Here is an 18,912-nt window from a genome sequence, read left to right on the forward strand (position 1 = left end):
CCTGGGCTGTTTAGGAGAATTCCATCCGATTTTTGGCCATAAATACCCAATTCACGGTGATCCCATCCAGCCTCTGCTTCAATTTGGTTTGAATGTAATATAATTAATAACCTTGAGCTTGAGCACATATTGGGACCCTTCCTCAGGGATTTTGCTCCAGTGTTGCCCCTGGGGGTACCCACCTGGGGATAGCTCCAACTCCATCCATCCAGCTGAAATTTGGGAAAACTAATCCCTGGATGGTGCTGGGAAAGGGGGAACATTCCCTGGGAGTGGCCTGGGGACACCCCAGCTCAGGAGCCAGGTGGGGAGCAGGATGGTTCCTTAATTCTGGAATTTTGGCAATGCCAAACCACCTCTGGCTCCCCAAGAATTCAGGGGATGCTCCCAGAGAGGCTCTTTCCATCCGATTTTAGCTGAGGGATGATGCAACTACATTTAACTGCCCCCCCAAAAAAATCCCCCTCTGTATTTACCGTGCTCAGCTTTTGCCTGGTAAATCAGCAAGGACAAAAATAAAAAGGAGCTGCATGAGATTTAAACCCAAAGAGGCTGGAAAATGAGAAAATCCAGCCTGAATCCCCGAGTGTTGGAACCATCAGGAAAATCCAAGCGTGCAGCCGGCAGGGGAGCATCCCCCGGCTCGGCAGCGCTGATCGGTGCCTTCTGCTGATGGAGCCCGGGCATTCGCAGCTCCTTCAGCCCAGCATCCTCCTCCTCCTCCTCAGGGATGCCATTGGAGCCCGGGACATTCCTCGGGATGGCCGGAGGGAAAGGCAGGATCAGTCCCAAACTCAACCCCCCCGCTCCTCACCCAACCCAGGCCACCAAGGTGGGATTTATCAGCAAATTGTTGATAAATTCAGAGATTTCCAGGCAGGGATTTTCTATGGAGTAAGCCTGCTTTTCCCACAGCGCCATTCCCAAATCCACTCTCATTTCCCTCTTTAAAAACCCCATTTCCCCCCTCCCATCCTTTCTGTTTTGGGGGACCCCAAAAGGCTTTTTCATGGCCTGGAGGTTATTCCCAGAGTTTGCTCCCAGGCTGGCAGAGCTGCTGCAATCCCATGGAATTGTGGTGTAAAGCAGGAAAGGGCGGTGGGGAGGCGCAGACGGGGAGGAAAGATCACAGGAGCGAGCAGGGGAATATTTTTAGCCCGTCTGTTCAGCAGCACTCCATGATTCCAATCCCATCTGACAGAGGGGCAGACGCCTCAGGGCTGCTGAAACAGGAGAGAAACCCCAGCAAGGGCCCCCTCGGGGGGGGTCACCAACAGCCCTGACCTACAAAACATCAGAGAATCCCCCTCCTCAGTGGGGTGGGGAGGGAGGAAAACTGGGAATGTGTCTGCTGAAAAAAAAAAAATTAAAAGTGGAGTTTAAGTGGTGAAAGACATCAAAGAGCCAGGGCTCTAAAGGAGGAGGTGTGGGGGGCACATCCCCCCTGGCACCCTGGTGATCCAGCTCCTGGCTCACCCGTGCCCATGGATTTTCCATGGCAGCAGGGCTGGGTTACAAGTTTGCAGGAGCCACGGTGAAATTTGGGAATGGGGTCATGAATCTGAAGGTTTTGCTCCAAACCTGATCCAGGGTGGATCTGGGATAAAGCTGGGAAAAGGGGTCAGGGGGGCAGGGCTGGGTTTGCTCTGTGCAAAGTGCAGCAGCATCAGGAACGGATTGGGCACGAGGGGTTATGGAGCAGCACCACATTCCCACTGGGAGAACTGGAGATCCTCCAATGCACTTCCTGAAGGGAACCTAGCAGAGCCCTCACAGCCTGAGCCAGTTCAATTGGCACCCTGATTTTTTTAAGATTTTCTAAGCCTTCTGATGTTTACACTCTTGTAACAAACTTTCTTACACGCTTTCTGGAAATAACTTCTTGTTTTGCATTCTTTTAGAGAGGAGGAGAAATTTGATGTATTGTTAGTTTGTCCAGTGTCATTGGAGAGGTGACACTGGACAAACTCCAATCCACTGTCACTTTTGAAAATCTATAAATGTTAGAGTCAGAAAATAACTTCCCTTTTCCACCTTGAGAACAGCAGTGTGTGCGCGTCGTTATTTCGTGTCCTATAGTGACAGTTAAAGTAGGATTCCCCATGACTTAATAATTCAATTAATTAAAATATTTTTTAAATAATTCATTAAATAAATTTAATAATTCCCTATAATTTAATTTAAACTATCACAGAAGGACACAAAGGCTCCCATCCCATCCCGTTCCCTCCACCCACACCACCGTGCCCTGGCGTGGCACTGCCCTGCTGGGATGTGCTTTCCTTGGCACGGTTTGTAACAACCCTGGTGCTAGCACAACTGTTTTTGTGGAGCTTCTTGAGTAACCCTAATCCTCATCCTAACCCTAACAGCTCTGCTGGTGCTGTTTCCATCCCCAGGGAAAGCAGGCAGGCACCTTTTGCCCGTGGAAACAGGACACCAGCCTGGTGCTGTGTAAACAGGATATTGCAGCAGGGAAAAGCCAGCCCAGTCCCCCCCTCCATGCCCAGGGAGCCCAGGGAGCTTGGCCATGGCCCCATGTGTCCATCAGGCACCCATCAATGATTTACTGCTGCTCTGAAGAGCTGTTTGTGCTCCCGGCCTCGCCGGCGGCCCCGGCCAAGGTCAGCGCTCCATTTGGCAGGGAAGGGATGGATGCCAAAGGGGAGAGCGGATGGGAGTGCAAGGCAGGGAGAGGCAGAGCCCCCTTGGACCCCAGAGCCCCCTTGGACCCCAGCAGCAGCTCCAGGAGCTCATCCCAAGCATCTCTGCTCCCACCCGAGGAGCCCAGAGCAGCTGGGGACAAATGATTCCACATTTCCATGATTTGGGGCGGATCTTAAAGCCCATCTCATTCCATTCACCACTTCCACATCTTCCTCACCCCCCTCTGGCACCCCAGGGGTGCCAAGGCTGGTGCCAACAGTCCCTGCCTGGGATTTGAGTCACAGCAGGGCTGAAAATCCCCTTTGGAGACAGCGGGAATCACTTCCCACCAGGGTCACCCACATGGCCTAAAACCTGTCCTGGGAGCACCAACATGGCCTAAAACCATTCCTGGGAGCACCAACATAGCCTAAACCAGTCCTGGGAGCACCAATATGGCCTAAAACCATTCCTGAAAGCACCAACATGGCCTAAAACCAGTCCTGGGAGCACCAACATGGCCTAAACCAGTCCTGGGAGCACCAATATGGCCTAAAACCATTCCTGGAAGCACCAACATGGCCTAAAACCAGTCCTGGGAGCACCAACATGGCCTAAAACCAGTCCTGGGAGCACCAACATGGCCTAAAACCAGTCCTGAGAGCGCCAACATGGCCTAAAACCTGTCCTGGGAGCACCAACATGGCCTAAAACCATTCCTGGGAGCACCAACATGGCCTAAAACTACTCCTGGAAGCACCAATATGGCCTAAACCAGTCCTGGGAGCACCAACATGGCCTAAAACCATTCCTGGGAGCACCAACATGGCCTAAAACCATTCCTGGGAGCACTAGCAAGGCCTAAAACCAGTCCTGGGAGCACCAATATGGCCTAAACCAGTCCTGGGAGCACGAGCATGGCCTAAAACTACTCCTGGGAGCACCAACATGGCCTAAAACCATTCCTGGAAGCACCAATATGGCCTAAACCAGTCCTGGGAGCACCAACACGGCCTAAAACCAGTCCTGGGAGCCCCAACACCAGGATGCTGGGGTTGGATCAAACCAGGCACCTCACACCAAGGGTTCCACAGGTGCCAGGGCTGCCAGGCAGGATTTGTGCAATTTCTCTGCTTTTTGAAGCTGCCGCCGTGCCCTCCCCCCGCGCCTGCCCAAAAGAGAATTGATTTTCATGAAATGGACTGAGGCAGCCTCCAGGAGGATCCATAGCTGGGCTAATATTTGCCTAATGGGCTCCCACAAATAGCTCGTTAATCCCTTGGTGTTTATTAATGGCCCATGGGAGCCAGACAGCTGCAGCCAGGCTCCCTGTGCCCCTGAGCTCCCAGAGAACCCAGATTTCGGGGTCTCCAAGCTCCCTGTGCCCCTGAGGTTCCAAGGACCCCAGATTTTGGGATTTCCAATCTCTCTGTGTCCTTGAGGTCCCAAGGATCCCAGATTTTGAGGTCTCCAAGCTCCTTGTGTCCCTAAGCTTCCAGGGACCTCAGATTTTGGGGTCTCCAAGCTCCCCAGGTCCCTGAGTTCCAAGAGGCCCCAGATTTCAGGGTCTCCAAGCGCCTTGTGTCCCTGGGCCCCAAGAGACCCCAGATTTTGGGGTTTCCAAGCTCCCCAGGTCCCTGAGCTCCCAGGGGTCCCAGATTTCAGGGTCTCCAAGCTCCCCAGGTCCCTGAGTTCCAAGAGACCCCACATTTTGGGGTTTCAAAGCTCCCAGGTCCCTGAGCTCCAAGGGAAACCAGATTTTGGGGTCTCCAAGCTCCCTGTGTCCCTGAGCTCCAAGAGATCTCAGATTTTGGGGTTTCCAAGCACCCCAGGTCCCTGAGCTCCAAGGGACCCTAGATTTTGGCGTCTCCAAGCTCTCTGTGTCCCTGAGCTCCAAGGGACCCTAGATTTTGGGGTCTCCAAGCTCTCTGTGCCCCTGAGCTCCCATGACTCCAGATTTTGGGTCTCCAAGCTCCCCAGGTCCCTGAGCTCCCAGGGACCCCAGATTTCAGGGTTTCCAAGCTCCCTGTGCCCCTGAGCTCCAAGAGATCCCAGATTTTGAGGTCTCCAAGCACCCAAGGTCCCTGACCTCCCTGGACCCCTGAGCTCCCAGGCTCTCCAAGCTCGCTGCCCAGGTTGCTGTCGTCCCATATCCCTGAATCCCTTCACTTTGGTCACCTCCTTTTTTCTCCCCACTTCACCCCAAGCCTTTCCTTCCCTCTCCCTCCCAAAAATGGGCTAAAACCCCCCATTTTTGGGGCTGCACAGGGAACCAGCACTGGACACCAGCTCTGAAACCACCACAGGCTTTGGGCTGGGCTTTATCCCAGCCTGGTTCCCTGGGGAATCTCACTGGACAGAAGTCACTGAGTGTTCTGGCACCCATGGGACAGCCTGGAGCTGGCACCATGTCCCAAAAAAGCCTTGAAACCCCCCAGATTTAGTCATGGATTGGGAATATCTCCCTGCTGTGGCAGCAAACAGTTCATTTATGTGTTCATTTGCTTATTTAGCTGTAAATTAATATCAGAGCTCAGGAATGTTCTTCTAAACTTGTGAGCAAATGCATTTGAGGGCTGGAAAAATCATGGTGTATTATTGCAATGTGTTCTTCCAGATGGGATTTTGGGGTGCTCCTTTGGTAGAGAAAGTCTGTGGAGATATATATATATATATATTTAATATATATAAATATTAATATATAAATCTATATTTTATATAATACTATATTATATACAATGTTTCATTATATAAATAAATATTAATATATAAAATATACGTTTAGATAATATTTAATATATATTATATATAATATAGAGCTAGATATATTTTATATCTATATATATTAAAATATATAAATATATGTGTTTATATATTATACATAAATAGACATAAAATGTATATTTATATATTATATATAAATCTATAATTATAGATATTATATATATTTATAATTATCTATATGAGATATGTTATTTATATATATCATTTGGTCATTTAGATATAAAACCTGAGCAACTTGTGCTAGTGGAAAGTTTCCCTGCCAATGGCAGGGGTTTGGAATGACATGGTCTTCAAGATCCCCTCCAATCCAAACCATTCTGGAATTCCATGATTCCTGCTGCCTCCCCTCCTTTCTCTGCAGCAGGAAAAGGCATAATTTCATTTTGGTTTGGTTTGAAGGGCAGCTTTCAGTGAAATGTTTGCCATACACCATTTCCCTGGCAAGCAGTAGCTGTGGATCTCTGGGGGTTCCCCCTGCCAGCCCCACACGCCGCTCCCAGCCTGTGGCACAGAGGAAAGGAGGTGTCTGAATGGTGACAATGCCATCCCCAGCTCTCACCCAGCAGGGTTACTCTGCTCCAGAAGTGTTTATCCCTCAGGAAGTCAGCAAAGCTCCTCTTGGAAGAACATTGCCTCCCAGATCATCACCAAACTGAATTTCTGGAAAACGTGGCCTTGAAATGGCATCACTCCTTCTTGTCTGGGATGTGCAGGACACCTGAAGGGGCTGAGGGGACACCAAGGCCAGGTGAGGCTCAGGGATGTGCCCCAGCCCAGCTGATTTCCATCCTGGGGGATGTGCCAGACACCTGAACGCTGAGGGGACACCAAGGCCAGGTGAGGCTCAGGGATGTGCCCCAGCCCAGGTGATTTCCATCCCAAAGGATGGGAGCTCCTGGGGTGAACACAGTGCCCAAGCCACCCCCCATGAGTGGTGTGGTACCCTGACCTGGGGTCCTGCACTTCCAGGAGGGAATTTGCTCCATGTTCAGACCCTTCCCAGGCTCTGGGATTGTCCCAGGAGCCCAGGTTTCATTAGAGCAGACTGGGAGGGGAAGAGCTGGCTCAGCCTTCCCCAGGGCTGTGTCTGGGAGCTGGGGCAAGGCAGGAGGGAGGAATCACAGCTTTGGGGACGGATCTGGGCCACCCCAAAAATGTTCTTTGCTGCCCTGGAAGCTCCCAAACCTCTGTCCCATCCCTGGAAGTGTCCAAGGCCAGGTAGGATGGGGCTTGGAGCAACCTGGGACAGTGGAATAAATGGAATGAGTCCCTGCTTCTGTCAGGGGGGTTGGAACTGGGTGGTCTTGAAGGTCCCTTCCAACCCAAATAATTCTGGGAATTTAGGGTTCTAGCCCATTGTGGGGTCCCATCCCAGCAATGGCTACAGCAGCCCTCCCCTCCAGGGCAGGACCTGTGTCTGTGGGATTATCAGGGCAAGGCTCCAGCACCAAAACCTCAATCCATTCTCCCACGAGCTCACATTTTCATGGCACCCTCAAAATCCCTGGGTTCCTACCCCAAACATCCCAGAGCAGCTGGACCTGGCCCTCTCCCCTTCCCAACCAAGCTGTTTATGAGCTCTGTGGGCACAAGAAACCAAAAGCAGCTGTGGCTACGACCTCCTTTGATGTGATTCCTTTTTTTCCTTCCTCTGAATTTTTGTGATCCAGATATAAAGCCCTGGGAAAGAGAGGTTTAAAGGAGAACCCTGACACCCATTACTGCAGGGGCATGAAATGCAGAGCCCTGACTCTCATCCATCGCAGGAGATTATTTCAATCCAATCCAAAATGATGTCAATGATCCAAATGATTTCAATCCAAATCCAATGGGGTTTTTTTTTTGTTTATTTTTAAAGAAAATACTAAAAATAAAGCTCCTGGAAGCCACTGATGGGCAGTGAGGGAGAAATCCCAGGTGTTCCTTGTTCAGCCTTGCCCACCTCATGTTTGCACAATTCTGCCCCGTGCCAACATTACCTTGTCCAAGGCCTTCCCTGAAGGAAGGAAAGGGGTAAAGGATGCTCTGGGCATCCCAGGAAAACTGGGAAACGGTCACCCCACTGCCACCTTGCTTGTGGCACCATTCCCAGCTGCTCCAGCAGCATTTGCTGTATTTAAAATTAATGCTTTTTTTTTTTTGCAGAGAGTCCTGCTGTGTTATCCCATCCAATAAACCCAATCCTGGCTCAGCCCAGATCCCATCCTGCTCCAAAGCCCAGGGACAGATGCTTCCATCTCCAGCCATGATTTTCTGCAGTGTAGGGCTCCCCTTTGCACCTTTCCTGGTGCAAACTCAGCCCTTAGACTCCTGTTCTCAAAGGATTCTCTAATTTTGGTGCTTTGCAGAGGGGGGTCCCCAGACTCAGCCATCCCAGCTAATCAAGCCCCCCCAGCCAGCTCCCCTGATTTATGGAATCCCAGAATGGTGTGGGTTGGAAGGGACCTTAAATCCACCCAGTTCCACCCCTGCCATGGCAGGAACACCTCCCACTGTCCCAGGCTGCTCCAAGCCCTGTCCAACCTGGCCTTGGGCACTCCAGGGATCCAGGGGCAGCCACAGCTGCTCTGGGCACCCTGTGCCAGGGCCTGCCCACCCTCACAGCCAGGAATTCCTTCCCAATATCCCATCTGTCCCTGCCCTCTGGCAGTTTGAATCCATTTACACCCCAAAATCCTCCCATTTACACCCCAAAACCCTCCCATTGGATGTGGCAGCACATCCCACACCCCAGATTTCCACAAACCCTCAGCACACACTTGGAGCAGGTTGTTTTATGGCACCAGTGATTAGGAAGATGCTGCCTTGAAGAAAAGAAGGGTTTGGACTGTCAGAGCAGGAATTCAGGGCTCTCTCCAGCCCCGTGGTGCTCTGGAGAGCCTGGAGCTCCCCAGGGCTTACCCTGACACCAGCTGCTTGGCTCATCACCCTCAAACCAAAACTCCCCCAAATAAAACTTAAAAAACTCACAAAATCTCCAATTTTGTGCTCTGTATGTGAGGAAAGAGCTGCAGCATCCCTCCTTGGAGCAGCCAGGACTCCTGTGCTCTGCCCCTGGTGAAGGCTGGTGCCAACTCCTCATCCTCCCTCACCCACAGTGGGGATTTCCCCCTGTTTCCAGCAATATTCCCAGTGCCTGAGGCTTTCCCAGTTTCTCAGGAACATGGAATGCTGCTGCACACATGGATCTGCCCAGCCAGTGCTCCTAGGAGGTGATCAGCTGAACAAAGTAGAGAAATAACCCTCCCAGTTTCTTTTTCCAAGTATCAATCTCTGTTTTTAGGTATAATCAGGAGAGTTTCCAAGGCACAAAAAACCTTTTTTCCATTCCTCCCTCTTCAAGCTCAGCAAACAGCCCTACCTGCAGAGCCTGCTTGGATTTATCACATTCCCATGGCTGTGTTTATGACAGGGCTGGATCTCAAGCTGTTGCATGAAGAACACCAGGCCTGCCCTCCCTTGAGCTAGGCTTCACACCCAGCCTAAACCTAAACCTAATCCACATCTCATCCCTCAGACACCCCAATTTACCCCGTGCAGGGATTGCTCCTACCAGCTCCTGGAATTGTGCTGCTCCTTCCACACACCACAGGGAGATCCTTTACCTCCCCAGCCATCTCAGGAAAGGACAACACATCTGTGGGAGCAGCAGAATCCCATCCTGGAGCTGCCCCATCCCAGCACTGCCCCATCCCAGCGGCGTGGGAAGCTCCCCACACAAGTGCCCAGGCCAGCTGGGTGGGGTGAGCCTGGAGAAAACATTTAATTACACAGGGCTGGGTGTTTTTCCAGTTGCAGAAGCCCAGCTGATTATTCCCTCCCTGTGCCAGGTGCCATTAATGCTGTTTGACTACTAATTGGCAATTAATAATGTCTTTGCATGATGCAAATGGGTTCTAAACACCTACAGATCGATTATTTTGATGCCTTCAGGTTTGCAAAGTGCAGCAGTGTTTGGGGGCTTGGATGATGTATTTTTGGTTTTGCTATGAGCTGGAAGAGTGGGTGTTTAGGGGTGCAAAGGGATCATTCCCGCAGCACCTGTGGATTCTTTGCTTCTTTTTTGCCAGGGTTGGGATTAAATATGACATGGTATTTCTTGTTGGGACTCAGATGTTTATCAGTACTTATCTTTGTTACAGTCTCACAAACCCTGAGTTCTGCAGCACTTCACTCTGACAAACTAAAAATGGAGCCCCATCTCTCTCTCTCCAAGGCCTTTTAAGGATAAACTGTCCAATTAAGAAATGACACCTCTGTTATTTTCACTTTTAACCCAATAACCAACCACCCCTGCCTGCAATGGGGACTTTTTTATCCAATTACACAAAACCACCCAAACCCATGGAGAAGAAGGTGAAGAAGGAGCAACCTCCACCCTGAAACCTCCATCTTGTTTTTTATATATTGCTATATTCTAAAACTTTAAACTCTGAGTTTTCCACCCTGTGATATCACACACTTCTATTCAAACCCCACACCCACAATCCCAGTGCTGTCATTCCATTCTGGAAGCTTCTCCAGGCCTCAGGTCAATGCAGGGTTCTCCTGGGGGTCAGAGCCTTTCAGCACAGAAAGTTGCTGAAATTCTCAGCAATTCCCAGGGTTCCAAGAAGCCCCCAGCAGGAGTGGGCATCCCAGGGAATGCCTGGCTGGGGAATTTCCCTGGCTGACCCACGGGATGGGTGCCAGGGCTGCGGGGCAGGGCTGGGGCTGCTGCTGCCCAGCTGATCAAAAGGCCACTGGGACGTGTCTGTCTGCCCATGGACGGGACATGCCAGGCTGGTCCTGCTCCAGATGCCACGGGAGAGGAGGGAATGACATTAAAAACAGCCTCAAATCCCAACAGGAGCCGGGTGGAAGGCAGCATCGCAGGGAGGCAGCTTTGCTTATGCTAATGGGGGAGAAGAGTCTGCAAACAGCTCCAGGTGAGAAGATCGGGCTGGGATTTTCCACGGGCAGGCAGCCAGCCCCAATCCCTTTTATCTGCTCTCGGGAATGTCTGATTCCTGGGGGGATGGCTGCCCCTCACCCCGAGGCTCTCCAGCATCCTTGAGTTGCAGCATCCATGGGCCCCACTCCCCAGGTTGGGGTTTTGGGGGGATTTGGCTGCCCCTGAGCATCTCATTCCTGCAAACATCTGCAGGAGACTGGGGAGAAGCTGGATGAGCAGCACAGGCTCCACCCATGGTGTTCCAGAGGATTTGGGGTTATTTTTGGGAAGAAACACAGCATCATTTTGTTTTCTATTTCCAGGGGCTTTCATTGGGAGGGGGAATTGTGCAGAGAGGTCCTTTCCCCTCCACAGCCCCATCCCGGCAGGATCAGCTCCCTTGGGATTGTAAATAAAAGCCATGGTGGTGGCAACCCCTCCTGAGTAATTTACCTGCTTTAAATCCACCAGGATACAAAGCTGAGGTGACTTTTTCATAGCACAAGTTATTTACACTCCGAGCTGTGTTCCCACACTGTCATTCCCTTTAATTTTGGGGGATCAGATAGCTCCTGTCAGCCCTGCTAACTCTGCTGGCTGCCCAGCAAGTCTTGCTCTGGGCTTACAGAGGCATCTCTAGGAAAGATAAGCAAGATAAAGGAATTACACACCCCAAAAGAAAAGAAGAGGCTCCCCAAGTGCAGTGGGAACACCTGCCTGGAATTCTGTCTCCCTGACTCCAGGACTGGTTTTGCAATCAGATCTCCCAGAGTATGAACTCACACAAAGAGCATGGAAAACCAGCAAAGGCCCCATTTTTCCTCCCATCTGGGCAATTCCCAGAGATGGGTTTGCAGACCTGGAGAGCAGGAAAATATAAGTCACTTGTGCAATGGGCTGTGTGATGCTGTCAAGTGCTCAGGGAGATCTTTCAGGGAAGGGAAAGCGAGCTGGGAACAGAGCAAAAGTAATTTTTTCCCTGTTTCTGCCCAAAAGCTTTTCCTGACACTGAGCAGACCCTGCTCCGAGAACACCTCAATAAACATTTTCCTTCCCAGGCTGCACATGAACTTCTCACAAAAAAATAATCTGTGTTCCTTTGATGAATCATTTGCATTCAAGGTAATTAAACTTTAATCAGCAAAGCTAAAGAAAATGAGGGTTTTTTTCTCTCCAGCAGAGATGAGATAGAGCTGGACCTGATTCCTATCAAACCCAACACTGCCCAGCTCCTCCAGGTCTCCCCATCTCTTGTGGGAAACAGGGTGAGGAAGAACAAAGGCTGCTAGGAAACAGCAGGATAATCCATGGGTTTTCCAAGTGAAATGGCAGCACTGAGTTCATGGGGATAAAAATTCCCTGCTCCTCCCTGTCTGCTTTCTGGTGCCTCACTTGCAAACCCTCAGTGCTGGAAAAACCCTCCCCACCCAGGCAGGGCAGCCGAGGGCAGGGGAGCTGCTCATTACCTGGGCTGGCTGAGCTGCTGGGAATGAGGCTGCTCCCTTTCCCTTTCTGTCCCCTCCCTCTCTCCATCCCCATCCTTGTCCCCATTCCCATCAGAATTCCCATTCCTATGCTTGTTCCTGTCCCCATTCCTGTTCCCATCCCTATGCTTGTTCCTGTTCCCATCCTTATCCTTGTTCCCATCTCCATTCCTGTCACCATTCCCATCCCTTCTCCATGCTCATCCCCATCCTTATGTTTGTCTCTGTCCCTGTTCCCATCCCTATTCTTATTCCCATTTCCATCCCTAGTCCTTTTCCCATCTCTATCCCGATCCCTACACCTGTTCCTATGCTTGTTCCTGGCCCCATCCCCACCCTTATCCTTGTTCCCTTCCCCATTCCTGTCACCATTTCAATCCCCATTCCTGTCACCATTCCCACCTCTTCTCCATGCTCATCCCCATCCTTATGTTTATTTCTGTCCCTATTCCCATCCCTATTCTTATTCCCGTTTCCATCCCTATTCATTTTCCCATCTCTATCCCGATCCCTACACCTGTTCCTCTGCTTGTTCCCATCCCCATTCCCATCCCCATCCTTATCTTTGTTCCCATGCTTATCCTTGTTCCCTTCCCCATTTCTGTCACCATTCCCATCCCTCCTCCATGTTCATCCCCATCCTTATGCTTGTCTCTGTTCCTATTCCCATCCCCATCTTCATTCCCATTTCCATCCCTAGTCCTTTTCCACCTTCATTCCTGTATCCATTCCCATCCCTTTCCCAGTTTGGGGACAGATCCTCTCCTCCCTCTCCTCCTCTCCCCAGCTGGAGTGGTTGTAGATTTTTAGCCAGCCCTGGTTTTTATCAGGATTTCAGTTAAATCCCAGGTTTCCAGCTAAATTCCAGCTTTTCTTGGTGAGGACAAAGCTGTGTAGGGCTCAGCCAGGCTGTGGGACCCAGCTCAGGCACTTCCCTAAGGAATAAAACTCTGGGAAGCAGAGATGGATGATCCTGATCTGGTGGGTGACGTCCCTGCCCATGGGATCCCTTCCCACCCAGACCACCCTGAGGTTCCATGGGTCTGTGAAGAGCATGGATATGGAGCAAAACCAGCCCTGGGGACAGTTTGCAAACCAGCAAGAATTCCTCCTGCTCCCTGCAATCCCCAGCACACTTCCCCCTCTGCTAATAACTCACTGGCATGTCACAATAACAGCCTGCACCCTTCCTGTGGGTGCAGCTCCTCTGCCAGGGACAATGGCTGGAAAAATAACTTCAATCCTTCCTTTCTGGGGCTAAAATTGGGTCTTAGTAGGGAAAAAGCTGGGATGGACTCTGGATCTTCTGCTGGGAGCAGCGTGGGTCCCCCCTGCCAGCCACTGCATGGACAGGGGACTGTGGGAAATAAACTGATAGGCCAAGAAATGCTTATAATTCATTGTAATTAAGAAATAGTTGGCTTCTGATTGTAATAGTGTGAATTAAATATATGTTATCTGTATTGTCTCACCCTTCACATGAAACTAAATATAAAATAAAGTTTTTAAAACATGTCTCAGTTGCCCCATCTCTGGGTCAGAAAAGAGCTTAATCCAACAGAGGACCAAGAGCTGGGTCTCTCTGCAGAAAGAGTGATGTTTTCGGGGGTGGGTGATGGGGATATTTATGGGATGGAGGTCCCCAAAGTTTGCTTTGCAGGAAAGATGGGGGAGAGGGCTTGCTGTGAAGAGAAGGGAAGAGAGGAGGAGGAAATGCAAACTAATTAACTAATAAATATGCTGGGTTGGCTCAGGGCAGCAGGAGAGCAATCCAGAGGGCTGACTCACTCTGACTCAGGCAGAGGAGTGGGATGGAATCTGGCTCAGGAGCATCTCCTGCCTCAGCCACGCTGCCAGGACTCAGGGGCTGATCCCAAACCTGACAGGGCCAAGCATCCTATGGGGACCTTCTTGATGTGGGCTTTGCTTTCTTTGGAGAAATCACTCTCTAGAGGGAAACAAAGCTAAATTCACCGGCTGGAGCAAGCAGCTGAAATGGAGTCAGGCTTTAGGATGCAATTCCCTGCCTCTCCATTTCCACCTTAAAATCAGGACAGGTGGGAAATCCCCCTTGACACAGCCAAAGTAACTGTCGCTTTGGGAGGAGGTGATGGTGTCACCAGAGCTAGGATCCCAAACATGAATCCCAAAGCCATCAAAAATGTCCGGAGCCAGCAGGATGACCAAAGGGATCATGGAGTCATAGAATCCCAGAATGGTTTGGGTTGAAAGGCACCTTAAAGATCATCTCATTCCACCCCCTGCCATGGCAGGGACACCTTCCACTATCCCAGGTTTCTCCAAGTCCTGTCCTTGGACATTTCCAGGGATCCAAGGGCAGCCACAGCTGCTCTGTGCCAGGCCCTCCCCACCCTCACGGGGAAGAATTCTTTTCCAATATCCCATCTGACTCTGATCTGAGCAAAGTTATTGCCCCTTGTCCTGTCCCTCCATCCCTTGTCCCCAGTCCCTCTGCAGCTCTCCTGGAGCCCCTTCAGGCCCTGCCAGGGGCTTTGAGCTCTCTCTGGAGCCTTCTCCTCCCCAGGTGAACATTCCAAGCCCTCCCAGCCTGGCTCCAGAGCAGAGGGGCTCCAGCCCTCAGAACAACCCATGACTTTCCCTGGGCTTGTTCCAGCAATTCCAATCTTTCTGATGCTGCAGCCCTGCAGGTGGGGTCTCAGCTGCGTGGATCAGAGGAGGAGAATCCCCCTTTCCCTGCTGCCCCGCTGTGGGCTCAGCCCAGCACCCAGCTGGTTTTGGGCTCCCAACCCACATGGGCGCCTCACACTGAACTCCTCACCCACCAACACCCCCAAATCCTTCTCATCAGCGTTCCCCTCCCTCCATTCTCTGCCCAGCCCGTGCAAGGAGGGCTCTGAAGGGATGGAAGGAGCCGGGCCCCGCGGGGAGGCCGTGCAGGCCCGGCATGTCGGAGCAGGCCGCCGGGGAGGTGCTGCCTTCCCCCGGCTCCTGCTCGCCCCGGCTTCGCCCCGTTCCTGCCCGATGACTGCCTGGGATTGCTTCACCCCACACGCTCCAGCCCTGCGGCAAAAGTTCCCCTTGGCACCCACTCCCTGCTCCCCGTGGTGCCGCCCCGGGGACGGGCACGGCCGCGGATCCAGCGAGGCGTGGGGGATGTGGGTGCGTGGCCCGAGATGTGGGCAAGGGCATCACGTCTCTGCGCCCCCACTTCCAAGAGGATGTGCCAAAATTTTTGGAGGAGATGAAGCTCCTCCATCAGAGCTCTGATATTCTCCCTCCACCCCACAGAAGTGACAGCGTGCTCTTGGAGAGATTAGTTCAGTGAGACAATCCTACCCTCAGCACAGGCATGAAAGAAAACAGAGAGAAAAAAATTCTGCAGTTAGCTTAGGTTTTTTCCCACCCCCAGAGGCTTTTGCATAGACTGACTTTCTCTTTTTTTTTTTTTTTTTTTTTGTTCTCGCTCTCTTTTTTCTTTTTCAAAATATTTTCAACCGACGCGTTACTGAAGTCGTTTGCCTCCTGACAAAACCCGGGCTGCCTGCCAGCACATATTTCTGATAATTCATCCATTATTAAATGAAATCAAAGATAGGAGTTTAAAGAAAAAAAAAAAAAGCCATGGGAGTGCTTGCATCTGTTTACAGCTGGGCTGGGAGTTTCTTCCATGGCAAAAAGATCTCCCCAGGGAAAACCAACCCAAAATGCCTGCCCTGCTCCTCACACTGCAAACATCTCTGTGTGGCCATGCTAAAACTCAGGGATTCTATGAAGTTTTCCTGCCTGGTTAAAGGAGATTCCATCCTGACTTGGGTGGGTGCTGCTGGATGTTCCCCTTCCTCAGGGACAGCCTGCAACCCCTGGCCAGAGACAGCCCGACTGGATCAGCCGGTCCTCTCCAAACTGGAGCGAGAGGAAAATCTGATGGAGAGGGAGGGGCCCAGCAATTACAGTCTTTTCTTTTTAATAACCCTCGCTGCTTCCCCGAGTCCATATTTACATCCTTGGCACCAGAGTAGTAATTAAAGTCTCTCCACTCAGGTCTAAACAACAGCAGACCCTCCTGTCATTAAAATAAGAGGCAAAGCTGAAAATAAACCTGATTTTTATGGCTTTGGAGCCTCAAACCTCTCTCTATCACCTGGCTGGGCAGCGGGTTTTAGGGTCACACCTCAGTGCTTTGCTAGGACATAGATAAGCTGCATCCATCTTCATGGGATGCTGGGGGTGGAAAACTGTGTGGAAAACTTCTCCATGCCACTGGTCCCTTCTTGTGCCATTTTTTGGCCATTTCCACTGCCCATGAGGGAATAAATGGGCTTTGGGATCTGCAGGCACCAGCTAAAGGACTGAGCCATGGTCATGCCAGGAGCTGCTCAAACCCTCTTGCTCTAAAGAAGCTATCAAAAAACCTGTGAGAAAATTAATTATTCACTTAGACTGCTAATTAAGCTGATTTGCTCTGTGAGGGCATTGAAGGAAATGAGCTGGAGAAGCTCTTAATTGTTTAAAAAGAGCAATGCTACAAACACTCCTCCCAGGCTGCTCTGCTTGCCAAGAGAGCCTGGTCCCATGTTCCACCAGGCCCAGAGGAGTTTCACGGAGTCATGGAATGGTTTGGGTTGGATGAGGCATTAAAGACCACCTTGTTCCACCATGGCAGGGACAATTTCCACTATCCCAGGGTGCTCCAAGCCCTGTCCAGCCTGGCCTTGGACACTTCCAGGGATCCAAGGGCAGCCACAGCTGCTCTGGGCACCCTGTGCCAGGGCCTCCCCACCCTCACAGTCAGGAATTCCTTTCCAATATCCCATCTATCTATCCCTGCCCTCTGGCAGTGGGAAGCCATTCCCTGGGTCCTGTCCCACCATCCTTTGTCCCCAGCCCCTCTCCAGCTCTCCTGGATCCCCTTTAGGCCCAGCCCAGGATCCCTGGAGCCTTCTCTTGTCCAGCTGGACCCCCCCAGCTCTCCCAGCCCAGCTCCAGAGCCTTGGAGCACCTTCATGGCCTCCTCTGGACTTGCTCCAGGAGTTTGACAGTGTCTGTGCCAGCATCAACCTTGCAGATGATTGCAAATAAGGGAAGATCAGCCACAAAGCATAAAGTGCTCCTGAGCCCTTGTCCCAAAAGTGTGTGACCCAATGCAATCCAGAGAGGATCCCTGACAAAAACACCCAAGGAACACCTGCCATACACATGTATAAAAACCCAAAGGCCACAGGCAGCTTGGAATTCAGCAGTTCCAGCTCATTCCTCAGGTTATGGAAGCTTGGAAGCAACAGGCACCAGGACCCGAAGGCAGAGCACTGCATCCACTGCCCAAAGCACCCTCGGGTGGGTGGCTGCGGAAGATGGAGCTCTGGGTGCCCTGTGCCAAGGGAATGGGATCCCTCCCAGCTGCTGGGCACAGGGTGGGAGCAGAGGTGCCCCCAGGACCTCACCCAGCCTCCCACAGCAAGGAGTGGTGCCCTGCCCACGCCCAGCCTTGCCCTCCCACTCCCACCAGCATTTCGCTTGGATCCCACTTCACCGGGACCTTCCCCTCTCATCCTGTAGGGGTTGGTGGAGGAAAACTCCCCGTGTCACATGGCAGAGAACAAAAGGAGCTGTTTTTAACCCAATGGATTTGTCTTTGACAGGAGCAGGGCGATGCCACACCAGCCTCGCTTCTCCCACAGCAACCAGTCAGGCACAAACACAGTGGGTTTGCTGACAAGGAGCACATCCCATCGTCTCCAACCCTTCCACCTCTGGCAGCTCCCAGGATGGGACAAATCTGGGGCTTGGTGCAGGTAAAAGATGGAAATCATGCCAACAAAACCAAGGGAAAAGCCAAGATCCAAGCAAACAGCGTTGCAGCGGGAGCTCGGGGTTTTCCCAAGACCATACCATCCTCCACAAGAATTCCCAGACATCTTCACCATTCCTGGCACAGCTCTTGTGCCAAAAATGCCATGATAAAGGAAAGCACAGCCACAAGGAGCATGGCTGCCAATGCTTGGCCAACCATGAGCTCAGCAGGAGAAAGCAAAGCTTTCTGACACTGAGATCCTCTGCTGAGTTTCCAGCAGGTGGGAAGGATTTCACAAGCCATGGGAAACACCTGGATAGGCACCTCTCAGTCAACACCACAGCCCCACATCTCCGGTGTCCCCACCAGTACCAGGTCACTGCCTGCCCCACCACTCCCTTCCATCCCCAACACCACTGAAACAGGCCCTCGTTTTCCTACCTGGTACTGGGAACATCTACGAGTCAGGTTCCTCCAGCAGCTCCATGGCGAGCTCGGTGTTGTCTCAGCACAGCTGGAAGATAAAGCCACCAAGAGAAAAGCTCAGTGTCCCTGCAGAGGTGGCGTTTCTCAGGGCAGGTTCCTCCTGCGTGGCCACTGGGAGCCCATCCCGCGGGAGCCGTGGGGCTCTCCACGTCCTGCTGGGCTGGTGGGGTGCCGGGATCCCTGGGAATTGTGCTCTGCTTGGAAGGACCAACCCTTTTTGACTGGTGTCCAAGCCCAAAGCGCATGTTCTTACCTGCTCGGTGGAAGACAGGGGAAGGCTGGACCACCTTTCAGAGAAACACATGGATCTCAGCAGGATGTGGACGTCCTGCTCCTCACCCAGACGTTGTTTTGGAGAAAAGGGGGCTGTGAAGTTGTGGGAATTTGGAGAAAAGAGGTCGGAGGTGCGAACGCTCCTGCGGCTGGAGCCAGCAGGGCTCTGCCGGTTGGTTCACAGCAGAGCTGTGATCAACAGGGATGGGGATGTCAAGCTGGGACTTGTCTCCTCGGCAAGGAGAGGGAACAGCAGAGATTACTAAGCGATGCAGGAATGTGGTTTGTTTAATATGAGCCATCAACACAGAAGAGTAAAATAATGACAGATGTGTAATCACATTTCCTGAGTCTAAAACCATGAGATCGAGAATTTAAACACCACTTTTCCCAAGATCAAGAAGAGGAGCCGTTTGGCTAAGAACTGATTTGGTTACTAATTTCCTTGGCATTAAATCAGCTGTTTCCCCAATCTCTTGACAGGCTTTGCTCCAAGGACGGGGCTGGTCCCTGCCTTGCTTTGATGTGAGGGT

The 18,912-nt window shown here is 51.6% G+C and overlaps 1 protein-coding gene across 1 annotated transcript in view; it reads right to left on the reverse strand.

Moving 5' to 3' along the window:
* The window catches only part of FRMD6 (FERM domain containing 6), a 47,326-nt gene extending 28,820 nt beyond the window's left edge, over positions 1–18,506 (reverse strand). The window contains exons 1-2 of the mRNA XM_030949694.1: positions 18,360–18,506; positions 18,062–18,134 (exon numbers count right to left, since the gene is read on the reverse strand). The gene's annotated coding sequence lies outside the window, so the exon portion shown is untranslated. The remainder of the gene's footprint in view (positions 1–18,061; positions 18,135–18,359) is intronic.
* Positions 18,507–18,912: the final 406 nt, after the last annotated feature.

The sequence above is a fragment of the Camarhynchus parvulus genome, chromosome 5 (assembly GCF_901933205.1).
Source record: "Camarhynchus parvulus chromosome 5, STF_HiC, whole genome shotgun sequence".
Taxonomy (NCBI): domain Eukaryota; kingdom Metazoa; phylum Chordata; class Aves; order Passeriformes; family Thraupidae; genus Camarhynchus; species Camarhynchus parvulus.